At 39.5% G+C, this 26,066-nt stretch overlaps 1 protein-coding gene across 16 annotated transcripts in view; it reads right to left on the bottom strand.

Annotated features, from left to right (window-relative positions):
• The window catches only part of SORBS2 (sorbin and SH3 domain containing 2), a 187,472-nt gene that overhangs the window by 146,055 nt on the left and 15,351 nt on the right, over nt 1-26,066 (bottom strand). Inside the window, exon 3 of one of the 16 annotated variants that reach the window (XM_069788410.1) lies at nt 14,465-14,552. The exons of the other annotated variants lie outside the window; for them this stretch is intronic. The gene's annotated coding sequence lies outside the window, so the exon portion shown is untranslated. The remainder of the gene's footprint in view (nt 1-14,464; nt 14,553-26,066) is intronic. 16 annotated transcript variants of the gene reach the window in all.

Below are 26,066 nucleotides of genomic sequence, written 5' to 3' on the forward strand. Positions count from 1 at the left end.
AGCTTAAATTTCAGACAGTGTGTCAATTACAGCCAACTTGAGAGCTGTAATGGTCAGGTAGAACATGCAGTATAGTTTGTAAATAAATACAAGATCTGTATGTACCAGACCACTAGTGCAAGATGCTACATTACCTTGCTATCCATAACACTTCCATCTGGTGGTTACAAGCTAAATCAGCAAATATCTGTACGCCAAATACTAATACTACGCAAATATGAAAATTGAAGAATGTGTTAAAATCATTATTAGCAGTATCAATTTACTACTGAAGTAATTGAATACACAATGCTTTGCAGCACAGCATTTCTTTTCTGAAGCATTTTCTCAGAAGGCAGATTTACCATCAGCGCTTAACCTATTTTGGTACCTTTTTTCTTCATACACTTTCTGCAGCTGTTTTCGTGTAAATAACAATTTACCCATTAGTATTTATAGCCTTTACTAAACATGACAAAAGCACTGTTGCTGAGATGTGCTTTAACTATTGGATATAAATCAGATGATCTTTAGCTACAGGAAACATTAGATGCCATAAATTTCACATATGCCATCTAGGTCTCAGAGAAATGTATCTGTGTGCTAATTAGTAAAACAGACAAATAAGTCACTACTACCAAGATTACCACCTTATGCTTTTCAGAGACTGATAATAATCGTATCTCCTATTTTGTGGCTATCAGCAATGCTAAAATCAAGCATATAATTTCTTTAGTGGCACACTGCACTGCAATTTAATCAATGGTTCATATTGAGCAATTCAAACATGACCAAGAAGTGTACAGTTCACACTGCTAATGTGGGTACTTGGTGAAAGTCTGCAAGAGCTCCATGACCAGATGCTACAGAACAGATTTCTGATAAACGAGAAGAATCTTTATAGATGAGAAATACAGAAAATTGCTGATAGACAAAAAAGCTACATACCTGTTCCAGTGCACATATTCATATAAAGGAAATATAAACTTTTCTAGATCTAACCTTTCAAACACAGTTGACTCACTGAAGCTTCACATGGAATGGCTGAAGAATCCTCCTTTTGAGAAGTTTCTCTGTGTACATTTCAAGATGTGTAGATGAACACTATACAACTAGGTGTAATGACTTTTTTCTTTTTTTATTATTCTATACATGTTCGTATTCAGATCTTTCAATGGTAGTGGAATATCTTCTAGTAACATGATAATGTGTCTAAATGAATTACATGTTACCTGCCCCAGGAAGAAAGGAGGAGTATGGATAAGGTTTTTTTTTTTCATTTTTTATTTTTTCCAAATAACCACATTTCTTGAATTTGAACTGAACTATGACAGATAACATTAAATGCATTTAACATTAGAGAACACAAGCACAATGCATGAGCTGCGCATTTGCAAATGTCTCTTAAGAGAGTTCATTCATAGAACCGACAATTTCAATCTCTGAAATGAGTATTTCCCATATTACAGAAAAAATCTACAGGACAGGAGGGAAGCCATCAACCACATGCTTTGTCCTGAACTTCAGCTAGTCTTGCACATGTCTTGGACACATATGATCCTGAAGGATCTTAAAAATACGAACTTTTTTTCAATGTCTCAGGTGTGCTTTCAGTAGCTTTCACTGCTGAAAAGCAACGGAGCTATGAAGAAGGGTGGCCGTTCTCCTGGATGGAATGGAATATCTAGTTACACATAGATCATATAAACCATCGCTTGTGGTTGTTCCTACATAATGTAAAATAAACAAAAAACACATGGACACATGCATTAACTGAACCTACTGCCAGGCATGCCTGCCTTCAGACAAATGCATCATATGCCTATAAAGCCAAAGGATGAAAATAGATGGGAAAAGATTAATCTCCAGTGACATCAGTTTAATTTCTAAAGTTCAGCTAGATGATGCGAACCTAAAATACTAACATCAGATGTGTTGTAATTGGCCTTCACCTATGCTCAGTATGAACATGCTCAAGAATGAAAGGGTGACAATGGTCACACAAGTTGATCAGAACAAATACCTGAAGAGTCTGTTTCTTGAGAATTGGTTTGAGGTTCATTTCTTTGATAGAAATAGTCAACACCTCACTTGGAACATTTCTGCTCTATTTCATTCATATCTGACAAGATATTTACAAGTACCACAAATCTACTAAAAAATTACTTACTGATTGTTAGTTTATACTTTTTCTCCTACTTAATATATTAGGATCAATCATTACGTGTTAGCATAGGAAACCTGGTATAAATTGCCCACCAATGAGAGGTTCATTTTTATATGTAAACTTCTTTGGAAAAGAATAGAAGAAAAATTAGGTCAGCTCCTTTCTCCTACTCCAAAATTTCTAGGGCCTTGTTAACCATAAAAGCTTCTTAAATTCTCACTAGGGCAAATCTATGCACTGATCAAAAGTCACGCTAAACTTCCAATTAAGCACAGTAATCAAGGCTTGACTGAGGTTAACAGGTAGGAGATTTTTAGGTAGGAAAGCACTGCAGACAGCCGTCTTCTGTATTAACAGTTATTGCCCTCCCCCCTATTGTTAAATGCACTTGGCATTCTGTCCAGGTTACTTCTAAATACATCTTGATGCCCTATGTCATCATGCATGCCTCATGTAGTGGCGATAGCTTAAGAATTGTTGTATTAGAACAACAGCACATATAACAATGGGTACAAATACACATGCAGTTTTCTTCAGTTAGCTATGTATAAAAAGGTACTTCAGAATTTTTCTAGACCATTATATGAAGAACTCCTGAAAAACCTTCAACATTAAAAAAAAAAAAATCACATGAACAACAAATCCTGAATGTCAGTCTCTACTACAGTTTCATTAGAGCTACACATTGAAAAAGGTGGATCATCTGTTGAAAAAAAAAAAATTGACTCAAACTTTCAAAACATAGGATTTCACATTGCAAGAAAGAATATGTAGGCAGCCAAGTTACTGTGACAGTTACATCTGACGCTCTTTTTTTAACCCTAAAAAAACCCATAAGTCACCTCAGTGAACTACTCATGGTGATTATGTTAAAATTCAAAAATTCTCCCAGAGCGGCTACAAAGCAGTCTTGCTCTTATGTACGTATCTGTCCCAGCACACATGGCAACAGAATCTTTGGTCAAGACATTTCAAGAAGTGGGAAGTTATCTACATCCCTCAGGGGCAATGAATTGCAACCTGTGTGAATAGTACAGAAGTGACACACATAGCATTTACTGCTGCTTTATGGCTTCATAATTCCCGTACTGAAGCTCTGATTAGAAAACTCTCATCTTTAAGGAAACTTTCAAAGAAGACTGAAGTTTGTTGAAGCCCATACAATGGAACATTTTTTTTTTATTGCTCTGTTAGCACATTGATTTCCCACATAAGCAATTTTGTTCTCCAGTATCTCAGTATATCCCCAAATAGCTCTCCGCACTAAAAAAGTAGAGTGCTCTACTCTGCCTAAAGAGGTTGGGGTTTTTTCCATCATTTCCTTCAAACAATTAATGGTGGATGGCCCACCTCACTAATATCATTAGGTAATAATAAAGTTATTAAACTTTTCTCTCCAAGTTTGGTATAAGAGTGTTTCATCCCTCTGTAACTCACTGGAAAATCTTGGAAACTGGGAAGGAAGACCAAAAAGAAGCAGCTTGGAATTGTGTTTTTTTTTGGCTTGCGTTCCTCAGAAAGCACTCAAGAGCCAGCCAAGAGTTATCAGGCAATCTCTGATCCAGCAGAATATCTAAGAAGCCTGAATTTGTTACAGAAGTGTTTTACTGATAACTCACACCTTTGAAAGATGCAGATCAAGACATCAAGTACAAAGAAACATGCTCTCACTTCATTAACATCAACTGATGTTTGTACAAAATGGCAGATGTTTGATGAAGAGTTGCCTCTGCTGTTGCTCTCTAGAACAGCAGATCTGCGTTCTCTTTAAAAGACACCATCTGTCTTTAGCTATATTCAGTTCTCATTTTTTACTTTGGAATTTGTTAAGTCTGCTCCCCACGCCCGATTATAATAAAATTTTGTCTGGTGATAGAAAAAAATTATGAGACTGAAAACCCTAGCCAGATTTTTGTGAAAGACATTTTGTAAACAAGCAGCTCTGCCATCACAGTAAGTTGAGTTTACCATACGACTTCAATTTGCTCTTCAGGAATCTTGATGTATCTGAGAACTTTTACAAAAGCTCTAAAGTGTCACTGACTGTCTTTATGGCTAGATGTTTCTGAAGATGGGAAAGGCTTTGATATAGAGGCAGCATCTATGAACTTGTGACCTTCTTTACGCTTCTTTGAGATCTAATACACTAAAACCAAAACAACATAAGATGCTTATCAAGACAAAACATCTCTGGAAAATTAATCTGTTTCCTAAATAGAAGCTGGAAAGATGGCTAGTACCAGATTTTCTGCCAGTCACCTTTGGCAAAACTGGATTGAATTTCATTGCTGCAGATTTAGTTTGGTATCTAAGGTCTCAAACCCAATGTTTTGTGAGTCATTGAAATGGTTGTAATTTTTAGTATGTGTAATAACAGCATTATATAATATAGAATCCTTTAAAAATTACAATACCTTTAAATGAGCACCAAATAAATACATTAAAACATGACACTCTCAAGCCTGAAATGAAATCACATGTATTTAAAAAAAAACAACTATTAAAAGCATATTATCTAAATATTTAGACCCTCTTGGTCACCTGTTGTAACCAATTCCAGTGCTTACATCAATTCCATATAACTAGCAACAAACCATGTAACTGCTCTCCTAATGATGTGAAAAGCACTACAGTCACTGCAGCTATCACTATGAAACTGGACCAAGAGAATGATATGCCTGCTAAGAGCACTATTTTGCTAGTAAAACTAACTTCCTCTGTTCCAAGAGTAAACAGTTAAGAACGTATGGGGAAATAAGTATGAAAAGGCCTTTTCAGGAAATGGAGAACAGAAGCTTATTGTTTATCTTGCTCTTAGTACACACCACTAGTCCATTGTTTCAAGAACTTTGTACAAGGTTATTTGTCTTTCAGACTAATTTTCTTCTAGAATGTGTTCAACTACTGTGTAAGGTTGTGGGGTTTTTGGCGGGGAGGGTGATGGGGGCATTAGGGAACAGGGTTTCCCTGAAGGCTGAAACTTCAGACACGTAAACAAGCTAGGACTCTAGATCTGCAATGCTTATCGTGACTTACCAGCTCAGATGACTGGGTTTGTTGAACTAGCTGTTCCAAAGGATTTTTGAGCCCAAATACAAAGTGACCATCTTTAAAATACCCATTTTACACAAATGCAAATTCTTCAGCATCTATATATCTTTTAAGAGTAAAGTTCCCAGTTACCTGAAATTCTCCTGCTGGACCAAGCAAGTGGTGTCTCACCCTGATGAAACCACTTTGGTGACAGCTGCCACATACAAACTTGTGTTTTATCAACCTTGTGTCTGAGACCCAAACATCCATCAGATTCTCAGGTTATTTTCACTCTTCATAAAAACTGTGGAAGATGGTGTTAGCCTACCACATTTTATTTTTTTAGAAAACACTGTACTGATGGTCATTAAAACATCTGCCACAGATACTGAAAACCTGGATTAAATTTCCAGAAGGATTTACAGTCACATCTCCCACTTCGCTGACACAGGATACTAAGCATCAAGCTACTGTCTGGTCTTTTGAGGACACCAGCCCATCTTTCATAGACTAATTACAGACTTCATGTGGCTCACAGAGCAAGAGCCTGACTCTCTCCCTCTAGCTTAATAAAGAGAATCTACCTAGGAGAAAGGAAAATTTGAGTGACTGCCTCTCCTCCAGTTACTCTGAAATATTAACACTCAAACAATATACTCTGAAACACTAACACGTTCTGACAGTTGGCCATTGATAAGACTGTGCCCCCTTCTCAAGGGAGAACTGCCATCACTAGGCTGAGGCCATGCATGCTCCTGTGCACAGCTGCTACTCTCAGTCTCAAGCTAGCTGGTCCATGCAAAGCAAAAGAAATTCACAGAAGAAACACAAGTCCCAGTTCCCTCCTTTCACTTCACAAAGATTCATGTTACAGAGCGCACAGGCCTAATGCCATTCTGCTCTTTCTTAAACCAGTAGATTATGGCCAGACCAGCTTTACACCTCCGCACTCTGTATTAAGTTTCTGTTCCAATTACCATGACTAAATCCACAAAGGAATTTAGGCTCCTCAATAATTAACACAATGGTGTTCAGCCAATTTGCTAAGCTGCCAATTTAGTAAAGAAAAAATAAGGGACCTATATAAAAAACAGCCCTTAGCTTTACCAATCAAGTAATTTCAACATTTTCTGCTACTCATAGCATAGAGGGTAGGGGACAGCAGACTTACTGTAACTGAAGCTTTCAGGCACTGAAGTCCAGGGTGAAGGGAATAATACTTGTAACCTCAAATGAGTACAAACCCTCTCACTAGAAGTCAAACAACAGGTACACACAGTATACAGAACTATCTTTCCTTAAATGTTCCTTTAGTCAGTTTATTCATTTTGCTACTATAATCCACTTAACTGAAAACACAACCTAAAGACATAAGCAACTGTGCAAAGCTTTGAAGGCTTCCAGCTACGGGTAGGTAACACTTCGGCATTTTAGAATACAAGCTAATACTGGCAGAGTCTGATATTTTTCTGATTTTTTTTTTTTTTCAATTCAAAAGACTCATCTCAAAGGTGATATCTGGTTCTCAGCAAGACCCAACCTTTGCATTTGCATTTCCTACCTCTAATTGCAATGTAGGATATTAACATCATAAAAACAGCTAAAGTCAGCCAAAGCTCATTGAGATACAATTGCTTCAGCAAACTCTCAGTTTGCTGCTCACAGTTTCACACAATCATGACAGCTACAAGTCCTTCAGGCTGCAAAGGAGGTATGTAGTTCAAGAGCTCAGGTACGTGCAACCAGTGGACTTCAGCCATTTGCAGCTACACTACCTCCACCTTTGCCCACCTTCATGTTGCTTATTGGTGAGAAAAGCTGATACCAAAATGCCCGAGTCTACCACACCAGCTCCTGCTCCCAATAAGAACTCCAAGAATGCTGTCACCAAAACCTGAGAGAACGGCTACAAGCAACATAAGAATAGCACAAAGGAGGGTTACTGCATCCATCAGTACCAGGTGCTGAAGCAGATCCATCATGAGACCAGTCAGTATCCTAACCAAGGCCATGGGCATCATGAACACCTTTGTCAATGACATTACTGAATGTATCACTGGAAAAGCATGTCACCTGGCACATCACAAGGAATGCTTGACCATCAGTTCCTGAGAGGTAGAGTCTGCCACACACTAGGAGCTGCCCAGACAGCTGGCCAACTGTGCCATGCCCAAGGGCATCAAGGCTATTGGGCAAATACAGCAGCTCCCAGACCTAAAATGTGCTTTTGCCCAAGGACTTGGGGATACTGGTGGATGAAAAGCTGGACGTGAGCTGGCAATGTGCGCTTGCAGTCCAGAAAGCCAACCGTATCCTGGGCCGCATCAAAAGAAGTGGGGCCATGTCCTGGTTTCAGCTGGGATAGAGTTAATTGTCTTCCTAGTAGCTGGTACAGTGCTATGTTTTGAGTTAGGTATGAGAAGAATGTTGATAACACTGATGTTTTCAGTTGGTGCTAAGTAGAGTTTAGACTAAAGTCAAGGATTTTTCAGCTTCTCATGCCCAGCCAGCAAGAAGGCTGGAGGGGCACAAGAAGTTGGGAGGGGACACAGCCAGGGCAGCTGACCCAAACTGGCCAAAGGGGTATTCCATACCATCTGACATCACATCTAGTGTATAAACTGGGGGGAGTGGGGGCGGGGAATCGCCTCTCGGGGACTAACTGGCTGTCGATCGGCAGGTGGTGAGCAATTGCACTGTGCATCACTTGTATATTCCAATCCTTTTCTTATTACTGTTGTCACTTTATTAGTGTTATCATTATCATTATTAGTTTCTTCTTTTCTGTTCCATTAAACCATTCTTATCTCAACCCACGAGTTTTACTTCTTTTCCCGATTTTCTCCCCCATCCCACTGGATGAGGGGGGGAGTGAGTGAGTGGCTGCGTGGTGCTTAGTTACTGGCTGGGGTTAAACCACGACAGGCCAGCAGATCAAGAGAGGCGATTCTGCCCCTCTACTCCACTCTGGTGAGACATCACCTGGAGTACTGCATCCAGCTGTGGAGTCCTCAGTACAGGAAAGACATGGACCTGTTGGAGCAGGTCCAGAGGAGGGCCACAAAAACGATCAGAGGGATGGAACACCTCTCCTAGGAGGACAGGCTGAGAGAGTTGTGGTTGTTTAGCCTGGAGAAGAAAAGGCTCCAGGGAGACCTTATTGCAGCCTTTCAATACTTGAAGAGGGCTTATAAGAAAGATGGGGACAGACTTTTCAGTAGGGCCTGTAGTGATAGGACAAGGGGTAATGGTTTTAAACTAAAAGGGTAAATTCAGACTAGACACAAGGAAGAAATTTTTTTATGATGAGGGTGCTGAAACACTGGAACAGGTTTCCCAGAGAGGCGGTAGATGCCCCATCCCTGGAAACATTCAAGGTCAGATTGGAGGGGGCTTTGAGCAACCTGATCTAGTTGAAGATGTTCCTGCTCACTGGGGGGGCGGGGGGGAAGAGGGGTTGGACTAGATGACCTTTGAAGTTCCCTTCCAACCCAAACCATTATATTATTCTGTGATTCTATCTGCATCAGATTCTGGCAGAACTTGAAGTCAACTTGAACTCTCCTTATGACCACGTGCTTTTACCCCAAACCACACATTCTTATGCCTTCACATGAGTTGTTTCTATAGACTGATTCTGAAGGGATTTTTGATGGGATAGTAGTGACAGGCTGGTTATTCATGAAGGGTGTGAAAAGAGATCTGGCTACAAACCAAGCCATGCCAGCTTGTAGGAAGTCACAAACCATTCTGATATCAGAAGCAGCAGACTGAATTTGAGTCAGTTCTCCTATGATCCCTCATATCATCAAAGAAGGGGGATCTCCAGGTCATCTTGTTCATCTGCTTCATAACAGCAAAATCCACAGTAGAAGTATCATTCCTGACAGACATTTGATCAGTCTGTTTCAGAAGGAATCCAGCAAGAAAGATATTCCAACTTCTTTAGACACTCCAGTACTTAATTACCTGCAGCATTAATTTTTTTCCCTAGCTCTAACCAAAGTATCCTTTCCTGTAATTTAAGCCTGTAATGTAGTAGTTCAGGTGATTTAGATGTACAGAATCAAGCTCAAACATACACAGCAAGTCAAAGCAGAACCAGAGCTGCCCAACTGCCAGCCTACACCTTCTTTATATTTCATTGCACACAGACAGCACAGCAAGTTTGAGGGCCTGCAGGGTAGCCATAGATATCAGCGAGGCTTAGCCAATAGATAACACTAAAGGAAGTAATATGACTTTAAGAAAATACTGTTGGATTGAGACTTAGCTCAAAATATCACAGATTTAGAAATTACCTTATGCAATAGTGGAGCTGAATCACTGCTTTCTTTAAAGGTGTCATGGACTGTCCGCCCCTTGTAATCAGCTCAGTGGGCACAGTAAAGCTGCTTTGCATCCTTCCACTTTTAATAAGCTAGAACTGGCCTGTCAAGCTTGTGGCTTCATGCTATTGGCAGGCGCAGACTTATAAGACTACACAATAAAGACAATAGATAAATTATACACAGCACGAACTATGATTCCTGCAGAGAGGTTCAAAAGCTCTAGGGCTGCATGAGCCTGAAAGGAAAACCCAGGGCATCAGAGTGTGACCAGTATCGATGTACCTCTTAGCTAGAAACTAAGACTCTCAAGGCTTTATGAAATTGAGCGTGACCCCCAAAATAGGCTTTAACACATACCAAGTTGTTGGTGATTCCCAGAGAGAGGCAGACAGTAGCTGCCTCATGTTTTCTTCCCCACTCACACATCAGTAGATAAATGTAAGGACTCAACATGTAAATTCATCTGCAATTGGTCAGAGCAGTATCATCACTGGATGTATACAGCTGGATGTTATTACATAGCAGCATGCTCATACTGCCTTGAAAGGCCAAAGCTACAGTATCTTGTTAACTATACATTTTGCTCAGAATTGTACAAGACAGTTTCATGCCCTGGAGAACTTGCAACTGGATTTTTTGGATTTGAAAATCCAGACACCCCAACTGCAATATTATTGAAACTGAACCTTTCTAGGCAATCCAAATACACACTGTTACTTTGAGGACAGATAAATTACATAAGCAAGTTAAAGGGAGTGATATAGCAGCAGGAAGCTGCTAAACGATGTTTCTTTTCTTGGTGATGGCAAATCACCTGGGCAATCTCCTCTTCTGCAGTATGATGTATTAAGATTAACAGGAAGTCCCTAAAGCAGAAAACTGATCCCTTCCTATTCAAATCTCTTTATTCCTGAAGATCATAATTTCTCCAGAGATTTGACAGTTCCTCACACTAGTAGCTTGGAAGGAACAGAGGACTTGGCTTCTAGAAGTTCTTCAGCTTCCAAAGGTGAAGTTATAGCACAATGCAAACATTCCCCACTGTATACTCTATCCACAATTCTAACCCTTAGACAAGGATCACTATAAGCAACAATGGACTAATCGAAGTTTGCACTTAAGAAAACTAATAGTCAGTGTCTTCTGGTATCCTCTGCTTCTAAAATGGCCTGAAAGCTTTACACATATGGAAAAACAAAATTGAGAAGCTGAAAGGTAATTTTGCGCTACTGAGTTTATACAGGATAGTTAATCATCCCAGTTTTCTATCCTACCTCCTGAAAGAGAACGTAGAGATAAAAAGGTTGTCAAAGTAGCGTTGTACATAAAAACATCAGAAGTAGACATATTAGACATATCGCAGAAGTTTAACTATTACAAATTTAGTGCCCCAAACCCATTAAGCTCCTTGCATTGACTTGCCTTCTGCCACGAACCCCATGACTTGCAATTTAAGCTTACACACATTTGATTCCTACAGCAATTAAACAAACTGTTTATAAAGAAAACATTAGAAAAGCACTTATTGTTAATTTTTTAGCCTTTGCATTCTGATCAGCAGGGTGAAAAAATGACATACGATCAACAGTTCTCCAAAGACTAGCGTTTGAAACCAGAGTACAACAATAGAGTGGGGGAAATCACTAATAGTTTTACATCGTATCTGTACACCTTTTGGTTATTTATAACAAAATCAGCTTACAATAGACTGGTGGCATGAACTAGAAACACGTGAGTAGAGATCAAAGTCTAAACTGTCCCTAAGACGAGTACTTCATTTTTATAGTACTTTTAGAAATAGAAACAGCATTGAAATATAAACAAAACTCTATGCTAACAACTGTTATGTGATCCATACCTAAAGAAGTCAACATATGAAATCTGTTTATGATACAATACTGAAGCATTGCTCATTGCTCCCTTTTTAAAGAAAACATGATATCTCTATTTCCTGATTCATCCTCTTCATGAAACTAAGGTGACCCCTTACCTTGATTTAGATGGTGACATTTCAAACTTTCAGGTGTGTCTGATACAAACAGCACAGAAAGTTAAGCATGATAAAACACCAAAACCACACTGATCTCAATTTGCAAGTCTAGTTAACATTTGTAGGATCCCAGGTTGAAATGCACAGCATAATTTGAAAGTAACTTCTGATGTTCAACAAGTTTTAGGAGGCAGAACTAATTATGTATCTACCAGGACATCAAAAAATATGATAAAATGCGTGTATATACACATGTAAAGCCATTTCCAGTAAGACATATACTGTCTGTATATGAACTGTCCGTTCAACAGATTCACTGAGGTGGTGCCAACCTTTCCAGCACAGATCTTACTAACGATAAGACTTAAATGCCTATGTGAATAATAATAAAAAAATAATCATTATTTCAAGTGACGGAAATAGACACAAGTGCAACACTTTTTCTTCATCTTTTATTTAAATCTTTCCAGTATTCTCCAAAGGGCATTTACAAGGCATTCTAAGCTGAACCTAAAGCTAGAATAGTAAAAAGCTGGATACTAAGGCCTTTTCAGTGGCATTTTAAAAGCAGACAAATTTCCTGTAACTATCTTTAATGAATTCAGGGAGGACTTCTATCATTGCCTTCAAAGGGAGAATACAGACCAACAAGAGCTTCTGAAAATACCGCAGTCTATAACAACTTCATTTGTAAGCTTCATTTTGCTAAACCTATCTCTGCCCTCTTCAAACAAACATTTAAATAAACTAGAAGTTCCTAGTTTAGAATGTATCTTTGGAAAGAATACTGTATAAACCCAGGTTTGAGATAAGTCATGGAAGAAAAACTACCTTGAAGTCAAGACTTTGCTTTTAAGAGTCTTATTCACACTAGATTCTTATAAGCCTAAACTTGAATCTTAATTTCAGCACTTGCAGCAGGAGATATTAATTTAGCATTATGAGAAACAGGAAATCAGATTTCACAGCTTTGCAAATATAAGGGTACAAATTTTACAATTGTATACTGTACCCACCAAAAGGGGGTAGGGGCCTCAGAGTATAGTTCCAAACTTAGCCCTGAAAAAGTTCATTAACAAAACTATTTGGCACTTTTGGGCACTGAAGAGCTACAAATTCTTTTAACTCTTTAAAAAGGTCCTCAGTAAAAACTATCCACGTGTCAACACTAGAGGAAATAAGTTCAATTACAAAAGGAGTGGCTTCTTTTAAAAAGATTTAATTTACATATATGATTAGAATGTTTTTACAATTTTCTGTACTGAATGTGAAACTTTCACAGCACTATCTGCAATTAGTTCAGGAAAACACACTTTTAGTGAGCATAAAGAGAAGCTGTTCCTAAATACACTGGAAGATAAAGTCCATAGAACTCTAACTAAAATTTAGACAATACTGGAGATGACAGTAGAGTTACATAGATTTCTGAGAGGACTACACATAAGAAAGCTTGCAATATAATCATTCTTTTAAGCCATGTTTGAAGTCAAGCCACCTTCAAACTTCCAGCTCAGCTGATAATTTGAAAACGAAGTACATGCACTGGGAAATGGACACCTTCCATAAAGAATCTGCAGTCCTAATACACAGGTGAATATAAAGCAAAACACACAAGATATCCCACTAACATTCTAACACAATTTGCCGCTGTTAAAATAAGTCAGTACAAAACCAATGGACAGGAATTAGAATGGAGAATTGTCAGCAATAGGAGCAGATAGCTCCTAGCTGTAGCAGAAGGAGCAGATAGCTCAGAGTGTAAATAGCAGTATCATAGATGGTTTGGGGTACTGACTTCAGAATCAGAGAATCAAGTTCCCCCTTTTACAATGGCCAGCTAAACTGAGCACTGCAGCAACCTCTTTTATAAAGTGTTACACTTGCCTTCAAACTACCTACTGCCTGACCCCTATCCTCAGAATCACATCATTCCATTGCTGGTAGAGGACAGCTAGAGAGAATCCCATTTCCATAACAGACATTCACATAACTATCTCTTTGAAAACATGGGCCAAACTTCTAATGCTTCACCTAAAGTGCTTGTGAAGAGCCAAGATTTGACCATTTGGGTCTCCAAAAAATAAAATGCAACATAAAGAATAAAACCACAGAAGGGGATAAATTTGTTTTCAAATGTGCAAATTGGGATTGGAATTCTTAAGTGTACATATGAAGACTAAAAAACAATTAGAAAATATTTGTGGGATGCCCTGGCACACTGTGTATAGGGTAGAAATTTGACTAGAACACAAATATAATGACGACTTTTTTTTTTTTTCTTTTTTTTTTTAAACACAAAAGACCTTGGATACTCAAGCACATGAATTCCTCAAGGACCTGGCTCATTTATCCTCACACCTGCCTCCCCTTCACACTCCTAAGCAGTCTGTTGTAGCTTTTCCTGAGCGGTCTGATTTCTCCACAGCATTTTTGAAGTCTGATTTTTTTGGGGTTTTTTTTTTTTTTTTGGTCCCCTCATCAGGAATGCTATTGTTTAGGCCTCTGTCATCACACAATTTAACTACAATATCCAGGCCTGCAATTTTTGGTAATGCTTTCCGATCTGTGCAAAATGCACCCCATAAGACCAGTCCAGGTTTTTTGCTTTGAAGTCATTGTACCTGTCCCTGCCCCAGAACAGTGGACACACACAGCTGGCTCCTTGTCTTCTCACTGCAGCAGTTATATCTTTCTCGTCTTCTCTTTCTTGCAACTCCCAAAACTTCCATTACAACTTTAGACAATATCTGCTCAGATTTTCCCACATACTTTTTATCCATTCATAAGAAACAGCAGGCTTTTATCAGAAGAACACTTCCCAAGTTTATCTACAAAGCTACTGTTGGCTTATTCCTGAAATTCCTTTTAAATTTTCATTTCTGCTATAGGAAATCAGGAAACCACTGGCATCATGGTCAAGCAGTGGTCAAAGCCACCTGTTAATAAACCTGCTCTTCAGTTTACCTTTGCCATCAAGTGTGTTCCATCTTTTATGTTCAGCACCTATTGCAAAGAGAACTTGACGCCAATCCTTTCTTTGCATGGTGATGATCTAATATTGATAGAAATAATTACTTAAACACAAAGAGTTTCATTTCAGAGAGCAACTCAGATAACAGTCTTTTAATCTGTTCATTAGGAAATAACTCATCTGCCCTTTCTCTTCTGATGGCTAATGATACAGAAAGTGAATGCCAGAACTGAAAGTGGAATGCATCTATATAGAAACAGTGTAATACCTATTTGCTATTGTACTTTTTGTAGTTCTTTCTTAGTCATATTGACATGTTTACTTTCGTTTGTGGTTTTCAGCTAAACAGTGACAGATTTTAGAGAATTACATTTAAGATAATTACACCACTAAATATTACAAAAATTAAACAAATTCACACTTGGATTAATTTAGCATACCATCTCTGCAATTATTTTTGCCTTGCTCGTAAGAAAACTATTGCCTCAGGCTGGAAGACATCCTACTAATGCTTCACTATAGTATGTGTTAACTAGAACAGGTGCAGACTTCCAAAGAATTTTTGTGGAGTTTGCAGTCCTGACGATAAAGCGTGTCCTGAATCTGGCCTTTGCTCAAGACCATAAATCAGTCATCTGTGAATCAAATGCCACTGGCAAAAGCATGTGAATGTGTAAATCTACAGCTATGCAAATAAGGAATTAAAAACCTCTCTTGTACTTGTTTAAAAGTAGAATGATAATCTGCAAGGCTCAGATTACATGATCTGTATCTGTAAAGTGACCCTTATAGAAGAGGTCTGTTAAAAGACTTGAATTTGCCTGATTATCTGCACATATGTCAAAACAAAGTCTTTGGTTTGGTCTTTATTCTACTGTCAAACCTGTCAGCATCTCACTTAGCTCTCATACAGTAGCACTTCATTTGATTAGCCTCTTTTATATTTTACTTATTCCAAGTAAACCATTTGATTGCATCAGTCACACTGAAATTACTATTTGCTCGACATTGCTAACAAATACAGATTTCACCAAAAGAAAAACAGTGCAATTACCACAAATTTGATGATCTGGGAGAATGTCACTGCTCAGAGTTCCCTGTTCATTAGAAATGCAGTAGAAATTAAATTAAACAAAAATTGTGCTGGCAACTGCTGGCTTCTGTCAGAATTTGCTTATTAAAATGTGTAAAATACATAACTGGCTAGAAGGAGCAGTGTGATGTACCTGATCAATACACTACTTAAATGATATACACTGAGTGTTTTTCCACTGGCATCCCTTTGGGGTCTCTACTGCTTGGCTGTCTCTAAAATTCTTAGTGTTAGTAGGAAAAACAATACAGGGTTGATGCCTAAATCAGACAAAGGCTGCTTAAGATTAAGAAGTGTAAAGCACAAAACACACAGAAGTCAGTAGTGTGACTTCTATGTTCAAAAGGGAATTATTTACTATATACTTAATCTACACCGATCACTACAGTTCAGGATTGCCTCAAAAGTTAGTCTTTTTGAAATTCAAAACTTCCATAGATGTCTCATGATCTTTAAAAACAGCAGCTGAAATACCCAGCCAAAGCTGGGGCCATCTAATCCATTAACCCACCACTTAACAATGGCCCATACTGGCTGCATCATCAGAGAGCGCAAAACATTGTGCTAGAGATTTACTAAATAATCTTCCAAAAATACAATTCTTTGTAATTCTTACCAATCAATAATCACCTCACACCAATTATTTATTTGTCCTTATTTATCATAGTTCTTATTTATCATAATTCAAGGAACTACAAAAGCTCTCATTATCTGAATAACAGAATAGAGAATTTGAGGTTCTCAAACGAACATGAAATTCAGCAAGAAACAAGCATTTAGTACCTTACAAACGTCATTTTGCACCTGCTTGAAAACTTGGTGCCAACAATATCTTGATTTCAGATTATGTTTACAAAAAATGAAGTTTTTTTGGTTTTATAATTGTGCCTAATTTTTTAATACTAAGAGAAAATGAACATTCAAAGACAACATTCAAGCATCCAATTTAACTGTCTACCCCACACTTTGTTCTATTGCCCTGAATCACTACTTTTCCCTTGTGGTCACTTCAAACAGTGAAAATACTGTTCATATGCACAGAGACCTCTATAGTAACATGTAATTTCTTGTTCATGCATTTTTCAGACATCAGAATTGATCCAGATAACTGAATCATGGACAGCCTCCCTGTAGTCATTTGCTAGAAGTAAACTTTGGCAAAATATTAGCTTTTAGGAAGTCAGTCCTACTGGATATCCTTGTTCTAGTCAGATTCAAAACACTTTATGAGATTAGCTGTAAACAGCCATGAGATGTTTTGTTTATATTTGCATTTTATTCCAATCAAAAGACCAAAAGCAGTCTTAATCCTAACTGTTATGAATTGAAATTTGTACTTTTACAGGTTTTGTGGTACTCTGCTCTGCTTTTGCACTTAATTTCATTAATCATAGTAAAAATATAAATCTGACCACTCTGCTTTCATAACTCATTCTGACTTTTCTATATATGATAAATTCAAGTACTAATATCTCTTCCACAATTTACATTTCAGAAATCCCCATTTCTATTCTTTTATTGGTATTCCTTATTGCTAAATCTAGAGATGGATCACTGTATTCCATTAAGAACACCCATCAGATCTCTATAATTAGATAACGTGTCTTTCAAATTCTTACCTCAGGTACAAATATTTGTAACACAGGAAATAGGAAACCTTGTTGCATCTTCTGCACCCTCACCACTTACTACTGACCTGATGTTTAAGAAATATCTATGCGTTTTTGCAAGATGAGATGCTGTGCTTTCTGTGGCTTCACGCGCTTGTGCCTATTCCGCTAAGAAATACATGGCTTTAATAAACACAATAACACTCAAGGTACACTATGGTGATGAAGCTTTACATTCAGGCTACACTTAAGTCCTCAGACAACATGGCAACATGCTGAAAAGAACACTCTATGGCTGTCCTGCTCTTGACACAGTCCCCTACCCCTTCTCATCATGGGCTACCACCATCCAACCCTAAGCCTCTTAGGAAGCTTTACAACTACCTTTCAATCTCACTACAGTTGAACTGGGACCTCACCTATTGACACTGCTAAAACAACAACAACAACAAAAAATTCAGTAAGGAACCAGACCCGTTGTTTTTAAACTGTTCAAAAAACCACAAAGACCCTTCCACCTATTTTGACCTTCAGTCACAACTACTGATTTCCTATTAGCATAACTGTTGATCCTATAAACAAATGCAACCTTTAGAAATCAATACATTTTACCATTTTTATAAGCCCTGATGAATTTGATTTTCAGCTATGAGAACTGCAGTTACTGACTCCATTTCCCTCGAGTTTCCTCACGCACCCCTGCCTTTTGTTTTGGGTCCTGAAGAAGCAAAAGAGTAAACCCACTATGCTTGTGGACAAATGTAGCTAATCAGCAACTGCTGAAAAACTAGGGATAGGTTTAGTTACTCATAATTCAGTTGTCCACTGCTTTAATACTTGTACATAAAATGCAAGACAAGTGCCCTAAAATTAAGTAAAGCTTTCAGTATTTTATGCCTTAGCATTATTTGACAATTATTTTCAGAAAGGGCTAATTAAAAAGTTTACTGTAATGTTTGATCACAGTAAAGATTGAGAAGCAGCAGCGTTGCTTTTCCTGCCATCGTACTCCTGCCCCCTCCCTCCCCCGCCCCCTCCTTTAAGGCTTGGAATCTTCAGCATCAACTCTTAAAAAAAGTGTACTATGTTACTCAGGTTACTTAAGAACACAGAACCACATCTGTGCTATTCAACCCCCTGATGGTGGTTGGTGAGGTTTTTAAGGGTGGATGAATCAGAACACTATCTTTATTCAGTATAGAAAGATGAAAAAAATCAATCTATTTAGGGGAAGAAGCTAGAAATAACAGAAGAAAAGGCTCCACCTTTGGAATTTCCTGCTTTACAGCAGCATTAGCTATGATGTATCGCTGTGATAGAACAATACATCTGAACAGAAAAATACATTTCATGCTTCAAAAAAATTGAAAGCAGGAGTAGATCTAGAATGTGATCATCCAGCATGACTTTACTCAAAGATACAGGCTGCCCTTCTAAGTACTTACTTCTCTCCCTTCTCCCTCTCATACATGAAGTTTTGCATTACATCAGTGCCTTTGAAAGTCTTTTTAGCTTTTGTTTTAGCCCTAAAATGTTAAGAAGTTTCATAATTTCAGAAAGGTCAACTGTTATTAAAACACTTTCATGAGAAGATGCCACACCATTTGAAGAAAAATAAACACAGACAGAATATCTATGGTACAGTCTTATCTCAAATAGGAAGCTATACACTACATCCAAAAGTAAAGAAAGAAAATACAAACTGGCAATGAGTAACATGCTTAATGCAATACTGAAATAACGACACAGGAAAGGATCAACATCAGAGTAGCAGGACACAATACCAAAGTATACATTTGTAAAATTCTAGTTTACAAACAAGCAGGAATTGCCAACATTTATTTCCATGTTTGTGCAGACAGCCTCACTGGAGCAGAAATATTTGTTCCAAGGTCACATTTGAAGCAATTTGCCCACTCCAGATGCAATCTCATTATTGATGTATAATATTCAATACCTGGTCCTTCCAATACAGAAGTGACATTCGGCTGTTTCACAGTGTAACATTATACAATGTACCCTAATTCAGTATCTGAGTGTGTTCCCTAGGCACATGCTATCTGCACTGTTACTCACAGGTTGGTCATATATGCAAGTATACAGAGAACAGTCCATAGGCTAAGGGTAGACAACACATTCCCACACTAGCTCTCTCTTAAGGTCATTGTGCTCCATAGACTGCATGGTTGGTTGATGCTTATCACTGTTTGCTCAAAGCTGATGATTTTAAACAAACAACATACCAAAAAACCCCTGTTACACGACTTGATTCTACCTTCTTTGGTCATCCTGTTCTCTCATTTCTATTACTATTTGCACCGGCTACACGATACTGCATTTTAGGATTCATCTGCCTGCTTTTGCTTTGTTGGTATCCTGTTTATGAGCGTAACACAGGGGCCCAGAGTCACCTTCAGGGGTCATCTGTCTAAAAAAAAAAAATGTTTGAAGTGACTGTAATGTTAAAGCATGACATCACTGCTGACCAAGACAGAGCCTGACTCTGCATAACGTACAGACTTTCAAATCATATATAATCATCTCTTGGGTAGAAAACGTGGCTCCACTAAAACCTGAAAAACTTCAGCTTCAGCTGGAACTTGATGTCACCCTTTCCAACACAAAAATACTCAATTTGTCCTGTGTCATATTATTGTCAAGGTTTTCTTCAGTTCATCACAAGCTGAAAAATATCCCTCTCCCTTCATGCCCGTTTGCTTCCTACATCAGTGACCCAATTCTATGCCTTTATACCTTACATCATGTGGAATTAGTTCATACTGGATACACTCTTTACTTCGTTGCCATTTCTTACCTCTAACTCATTTAAAATTCTTCCTCCAGACCAGATTCTACTGCAGCACCTCCATGGCCATTACTGACAGTCACCAATTTGATTTACAAATAGCTCTAAGGGGATCAGATGTTGCCAAAGAGACAGTAAGGAAACAGAGGGAAGCTGGGAACTGATATGAGAAAAAAAGACAAAGGGAGAAAAGCAAAATGGAAAGAGTAAAGAATATTCCTTTAAATAATAGAGACTAATAAGATGCATCTATCAGCACCTAATGGGTGCATGCTGTTTAGTGATTAGTCATAGCTAGTCTTCACTTGTTTTCTTACACCATAAATTCTTCATAGTGAGATTATGTCCACCTTGAACTGCAAGATCCTTCTCTTCTTGCATACTGCTATATCCATATTTCTTATTGTTATAACAAAAGCTCTCTATCTCTTTGTTAAAGGTTTACAAACAGCTTAAAGGAAATAGCAGCTCTGCTTGTTTATCGTTTTTATCACAATTACAGACACAATCATAAATATTCATGTAGTACCACGCTGTAAATGCGCATTCCACTTCATAGAACGCAGATGAAAGCAGTTCTCTAAACAACTTACTGTGTGACCCCTACACAGAGATATAGAAAAAGAAGTCGGGGTGTACATTCACCAAATAACAAAACCCTGGAATAATTCAAGTAAGATGGAGCTTTTCTAATGGAGAAAAATGCATAGTAGCAATCCATTTATATATTGCTGTTTCCAAAAGCAATGTCTCATTTGGGGGATAGTTGCTCAACATGCTTGTCCAAATGCCTTTGCAGGAAATACATTTACACACACACACACACACACACACACACACAGAAATAACACACTGGAATTTGGCTCCTAATTACAGAGCACTGGTTAGTAATTTAACTATAAAGATACCAGACCTCAGATTCTTGATTTCATGCCCACTCAACTGTCCAAACAAATGGCTCATCGCAGTGTGATTTAAATCCACATAGTTATTAAATAAGAGTTAAGACTAAAATATAATTTAATTTTCTACAGATGCAAGGTGAATCAGAATGTTTGGGTCAGTTGTCAGACTAATTTAGTGCATTTCAGTATTCGCTAATTCAGAAACCGTATTGGTGAGAATACAGTTGGTAGTTCATAAAATGCTACTTTTAATACAAACATTATCTGTACTGAGGGATTGTGGTTTTATTGACCTAGGCCTAACTACAGTTTTCTTCTCTAAAGCAGATACGTTGTGATTAATAACTATTCAGAACAATTCATTTTGTACTGAAAATCTACAGCATTAACAGAGCCGCAATTAGAAGACCTCTCCCATTTCAATTATTCCCCTACATTTGTCTTCATGTTTTTATTTTCTCTAGCCTATCTCAGAATCACTGAGATTGTTCAATAAAAGTTTAACCGTCTTGTGCTATTAATGTGCTTGTGCTCCATGTGGAGTGCTCGTTTCCTTCCTTTTATTGAACGCCAAACGGAGGGACACAATGGGCGTGTTGTGCTCTGTCTAGCACGGTATGTGCGATATCTTGAAAAAGGAGGTGTGAGCTGGCTGTAATACCACTACTCTTAACAGTACAAGTACCACAAACTAATCAACCACAGCACTGGGGCATGCAGTCCATTGAAAGCTGGTGAAAAAGCTGCTTTTTATTATGACCTACATACTGCACAGCAGCAGTTGGACAATTTAAGTCTAGTTACATTGAGGCTGAACACGATGCGTGAATTCCACTAGTGAAGTCAATGATGTAAGGCTTTTCAAATATGCCTGCAAGTTCTATAATGTTTTATTTCACCCACGCTATCCTGACGGTAAAAAGCACAATGAAAACCAAAAAAATTCCTTTCCTTTCAGTAGAAAATGCGAGCATAAAATTTTATCAGCTATTGGAAACATCCTTCTGAATCGGCAACCATATGGATGGAGCACCACACTGAAATACTGAACGAAAACGCAATCAGACCAATTAATTCCGCAGCCGCTCCGAGCAAGCCCCTGACCAACCTCTAAACGCAAAGACACCGAGAGAAGCTTATTTCTCGCGTGAAGTTTTTGCTCAGTTTTATTCTACAAAATCGAAATAGTCTCCGTGCAAAGGCATACCTCTCGAGACGCACAGCAGCTTCCTTTTGTGGACGAGTCCAGCGGCAGAAGCTCCTAAGCCGATCTGCTGATAAGCAGCGCGCAAGCTGGAGAAGGGGCTCCTGCCCGGGCTGCAGCAGAGCGCCCGGCCGAACTCGCCGCACACCTGCCTTCCCCGCCGCGCCTGCCTCCCGGGGCCAGCGGCACGCAGGGGCAGCAGAAAGAAGGGCAACACCCTTCCCCCGGACCGCGGCTTTCACTCGCAGCGGCTAGCGAGCTGCCGAGAGAACACCGCGGGGAAACCTCGCCCGTACGAGACAAAACCCCGCTCCGCTGCCTGACAGCAGATACGCAGCGCGACCGCCCCGCATTCCACCTCCTCCGATCAGCTAGCCGGAGCGGCAGTCGCCAGCTTGTCAAAATGGCAGCTCGTAAGCAGGCTAACCCGCTGCAACGGCTCACTAACGCGCCCGTTTCTTCTCCTTCCTCCGACGAGGTTTTTGTTTATTCCCCGGTAAAAAGCGCAGCATAATATGTCACATTGTTTCCCGTGAGCAAAATGGCTGGTCCTGCCGGCACTGCCGCAGACCGCTCATTGGGCTCCCCCGGCTTTCCGGAGCCATGGCAACAGCCAACGGCCGGCCGGCCTCGCCCGCGCGGCGGCAGGGGCGGCTCCGCCACCCGCGCCCCGCGGAGGGGCCGCCGCGCTCCCTCCCCCAGCGCCATCTGCGCCCGCGGAACCAGGAGCCGCCCGCGCCCCTGGCTCTCGGCCGGTGCCGCGCGCGGGGTCTCGGGCCGGCCGGGCGAGCAGGCTGCGGCAGGGGCGAGCGCCCGCGGCGAGCGGCCCGGGCCGGTAGGTGGCAAACGACCGTACGGACACGTACGCGTACAGCGAGACGCTCCTTCGGTGCGCTGAATTCAAGCGCAAAAATCACGCGGCGGGGCACGGTATGGGCGCTCAGGGTGAACAGCCGTCTTCGCGCAGGAAAGAGGGATAGCCGTTCTATCAGCAACAGTCAGCCAGCTTTCCAACGGTAAAGCCCAAACCCCCACTCCTTGACAGAAGCAGAACCCTGACATTATCACAGTTACTCCCAGCGTCGATAAACGCGTTTCTCGATCTAACGGGTTAAAGGCCGCTGTTTATCAGGCACGTTTCAAAGACCGAACGTCGCAATCGCCATGCAGACCCATTTTATCCCATGCAGAATAACGCAATTCTTCATTTCAATTAGGAGTAGGAAGAAAAGGAGACATTTGAGAACCATTTAAAACTGCTTATAAAAATTCCCACCCCTCAGGAGCTGTCATTATCTCATACCTCAACTGCCTAAGGAGTCGGAAATAAAAGCTAGAAGGCATGCAGCACTCCTCAACCTAAAGGTCTTTGAAAATCATTTAGAAACATTAAATATATCTAACTACGCGTGCTGCATTTCACACACAAAAAATTCCGAGTAGTGGTTTGAGGAAGATTTTTCTGTCCCTTCCTAGTCATTAACAGGGATTACCTTAGTATGTATACCAAATCATGGCACTTCCTTGTTCAGTGTCCTACTTCTCTAGGGCTACAGCAGGTTTTTCACCTCTGACTACAGCTTGCAGACAAAGCTCTGCTGTTCCACCACTCCAAGCGGAATTTCTGCTCTCAGGGTCCGTGGGCAGTGGTGTCTCAGTGGAGCCCCAGGCAGAGAACTAAGGTCCACTGTGCTGGATTTTACACATTTCTTCCCTCAGCATCTTCACCCTTCTTACCCTGTGTAAGCGCTAGTTTCTCTGAAAGTGAGTATTACAAAAGGGAAAGTGGTGGCGGAGGCGGGGTATTACCAAGGAACAGATAAATTCTGTTTAGATTTCTGACATGTCAGAGCTGAAACATTTCGGTACATTTAAATAGGTGCTTCAACAGTAACACTGATTTAGTCTTGTTTCTTCCTCTCTTAGCCTTTAAAAAGATGGATGAATGCCCACATCCCCCAAACTGCAGCTAGGGCTAAGAGTCTGTGCTAGCAACCAGCAAAAGTACCCCCAGCTCCCGTGACTCAAACACATACTTTCTGTGCCATGATTCCTGTCCAACAGTACTTTTTGATCAAAAAAGGATGTCTGCTGATTGGGCGACCCGATTCTGAAGCTTTCAGCTGGAAAACATTAAACTACTGAAGTAATTATTTACACGCAAAGTATTAAAACAAACCCAGTCTGCATTACAAGAATACCATTTCACCATGATTACTTCACTAACTTTTTTGTTAATAAGCAACATGAAACAGACTGCACATCCAGTCCCTTGCTTCTTAATACACTGATACAGTTGCTGACTCTACAAAAAAAAAATCTTCTTCAGTAAATGAAGACACAAGCAGGTTTTCTATCACTTTATCACACTAATCTACTATGGTTACTGTCATAATACTCCCTACCAGCAGGCTAAAACCTTAGCTTTCAAAAAAGTAAAGGTCATGAGTTTTTATAAACAACAGGTTAGAGCTTGGAAAGGTTTCAAGATGTTTGTATCTGTGTATCTATACATATAAAGGTATCTTAACACACAGTGGAAGCACAGTATTTTCACAAAATTGTTCTTGATTTTTTTTTTAATAAAAAAACCTGTTTGAAGACTACAACTTCATAATTCAATCTTCAGGGATCTAGAACTATGTTTGTTATGCAGGCACACTTCCATCCAGTTAAAGAGTGATGGAGCTTTTGCCTGTGGTAGGCACATAGGACTTAACCATATACATGCACATGCAACCTTTCCTTCCCTGCAGCAACATAAGTGATTAGATAGAAGTTAGAAGAGGCTTAATCCAAGTGCAGATTATGGTACCATTTCAGCAAACAAAGCACAAAGTGTGAGAACCTAATCTGTCTGAGCTTTCAGAAGCTCCACAGAAGTCCTAGAAACAGCTTCTGCTGCATTCTCTGCACTGCCATAAAATTTCTCCTGGCAAAACCCACTGAAATCATGACATCAGGGATGGGAACTGGACCCACAGTGCAGCTGCCAGAGACTGAATAACCTCTGACAGGCCCCCAAGGCTCAGTTACACTGGTACGTCTGGGTGTCTAGGAAAGGTCCAGAACCAGGCAGCTGAAACGGTGGCTGCTAGCCTACTCTCCTTATATAAAAATTTAAGAGCAAGGCATAGAGTCATACTGACCCTACAATGAGTATTTAAGTGCTTAAAGATAACCACTTGCCTGCTGTGTTAGAACAGGCCTGAAAATAGAACCCATCATTTGGTATCTTTGCTCAAATCCTACTCCCACGTTAATTCAAATGAGCTTCCTGATCTCACTGTAGTAACTGGAGGACAGTTGCTCACATCGAAAACCATCAGAGCTGAAAGAAAACTAGTACTCAGTAATCCTTCACCAGAATATTGCTAACAATCAGTTTTGAGACAGAAATAAGAGGCATTATTCTCAGCCTTATCTATAGATACTGTATCAACATATCATTCACCATTGTAATTTAGTCCTTCCTACTATTTTCCTTCACAAACTAGTTTTCTGCTGTCTCAAACCAGGTCCACAGAACATAAAACATATACTTCCATTAAAGCAACATTTCATTCTTATGACTTCTTCAATCAACTCGAGAACTGCTATTTGCATACATTTCATTAAATGTTCATTCATTCCATTGTTTCATGGAAAATAAATCCGCATTCTAAAACTGTTTTAAATGCATGAACTGTAACGCATATTAAAAGATATTGGCATCCATGGACAGGAAATGACAAAAGACCAGATCCTAGTTAAGAAGCAATTACTATATTAAAATCCGCATTTTATTTCCTGCATTGCGTTGTAATTGTTCCTAGGAATATTTGACTATCCGAATAGAAAAAACACCTACTGTTCAGGCATCCTGAATATCATTAACAATTACAGATCCTTCTGATCCTTGTTCAATTTCTGTAATCACTTGATGGTATATTTAAATGAAAAAAGGCTCTATTATGAAGGCAAACTGGACTGCTCAC

Source organism: Haliaeetus albicilla, chromosome 1 (genome assembly GCF_947461875.1).
Source record: "Haliaeetus albicilla chromosome 1, bHalAlb1.1, whole genome shotgun sequence".
Taxonomy (NCBI): domain Eukaryota; kingdom Metazoa; phylum Chordata; class Aves; order Accipitriformes; family Accipitridae; genus Haliaeetus; species Haliaeetus albicilla.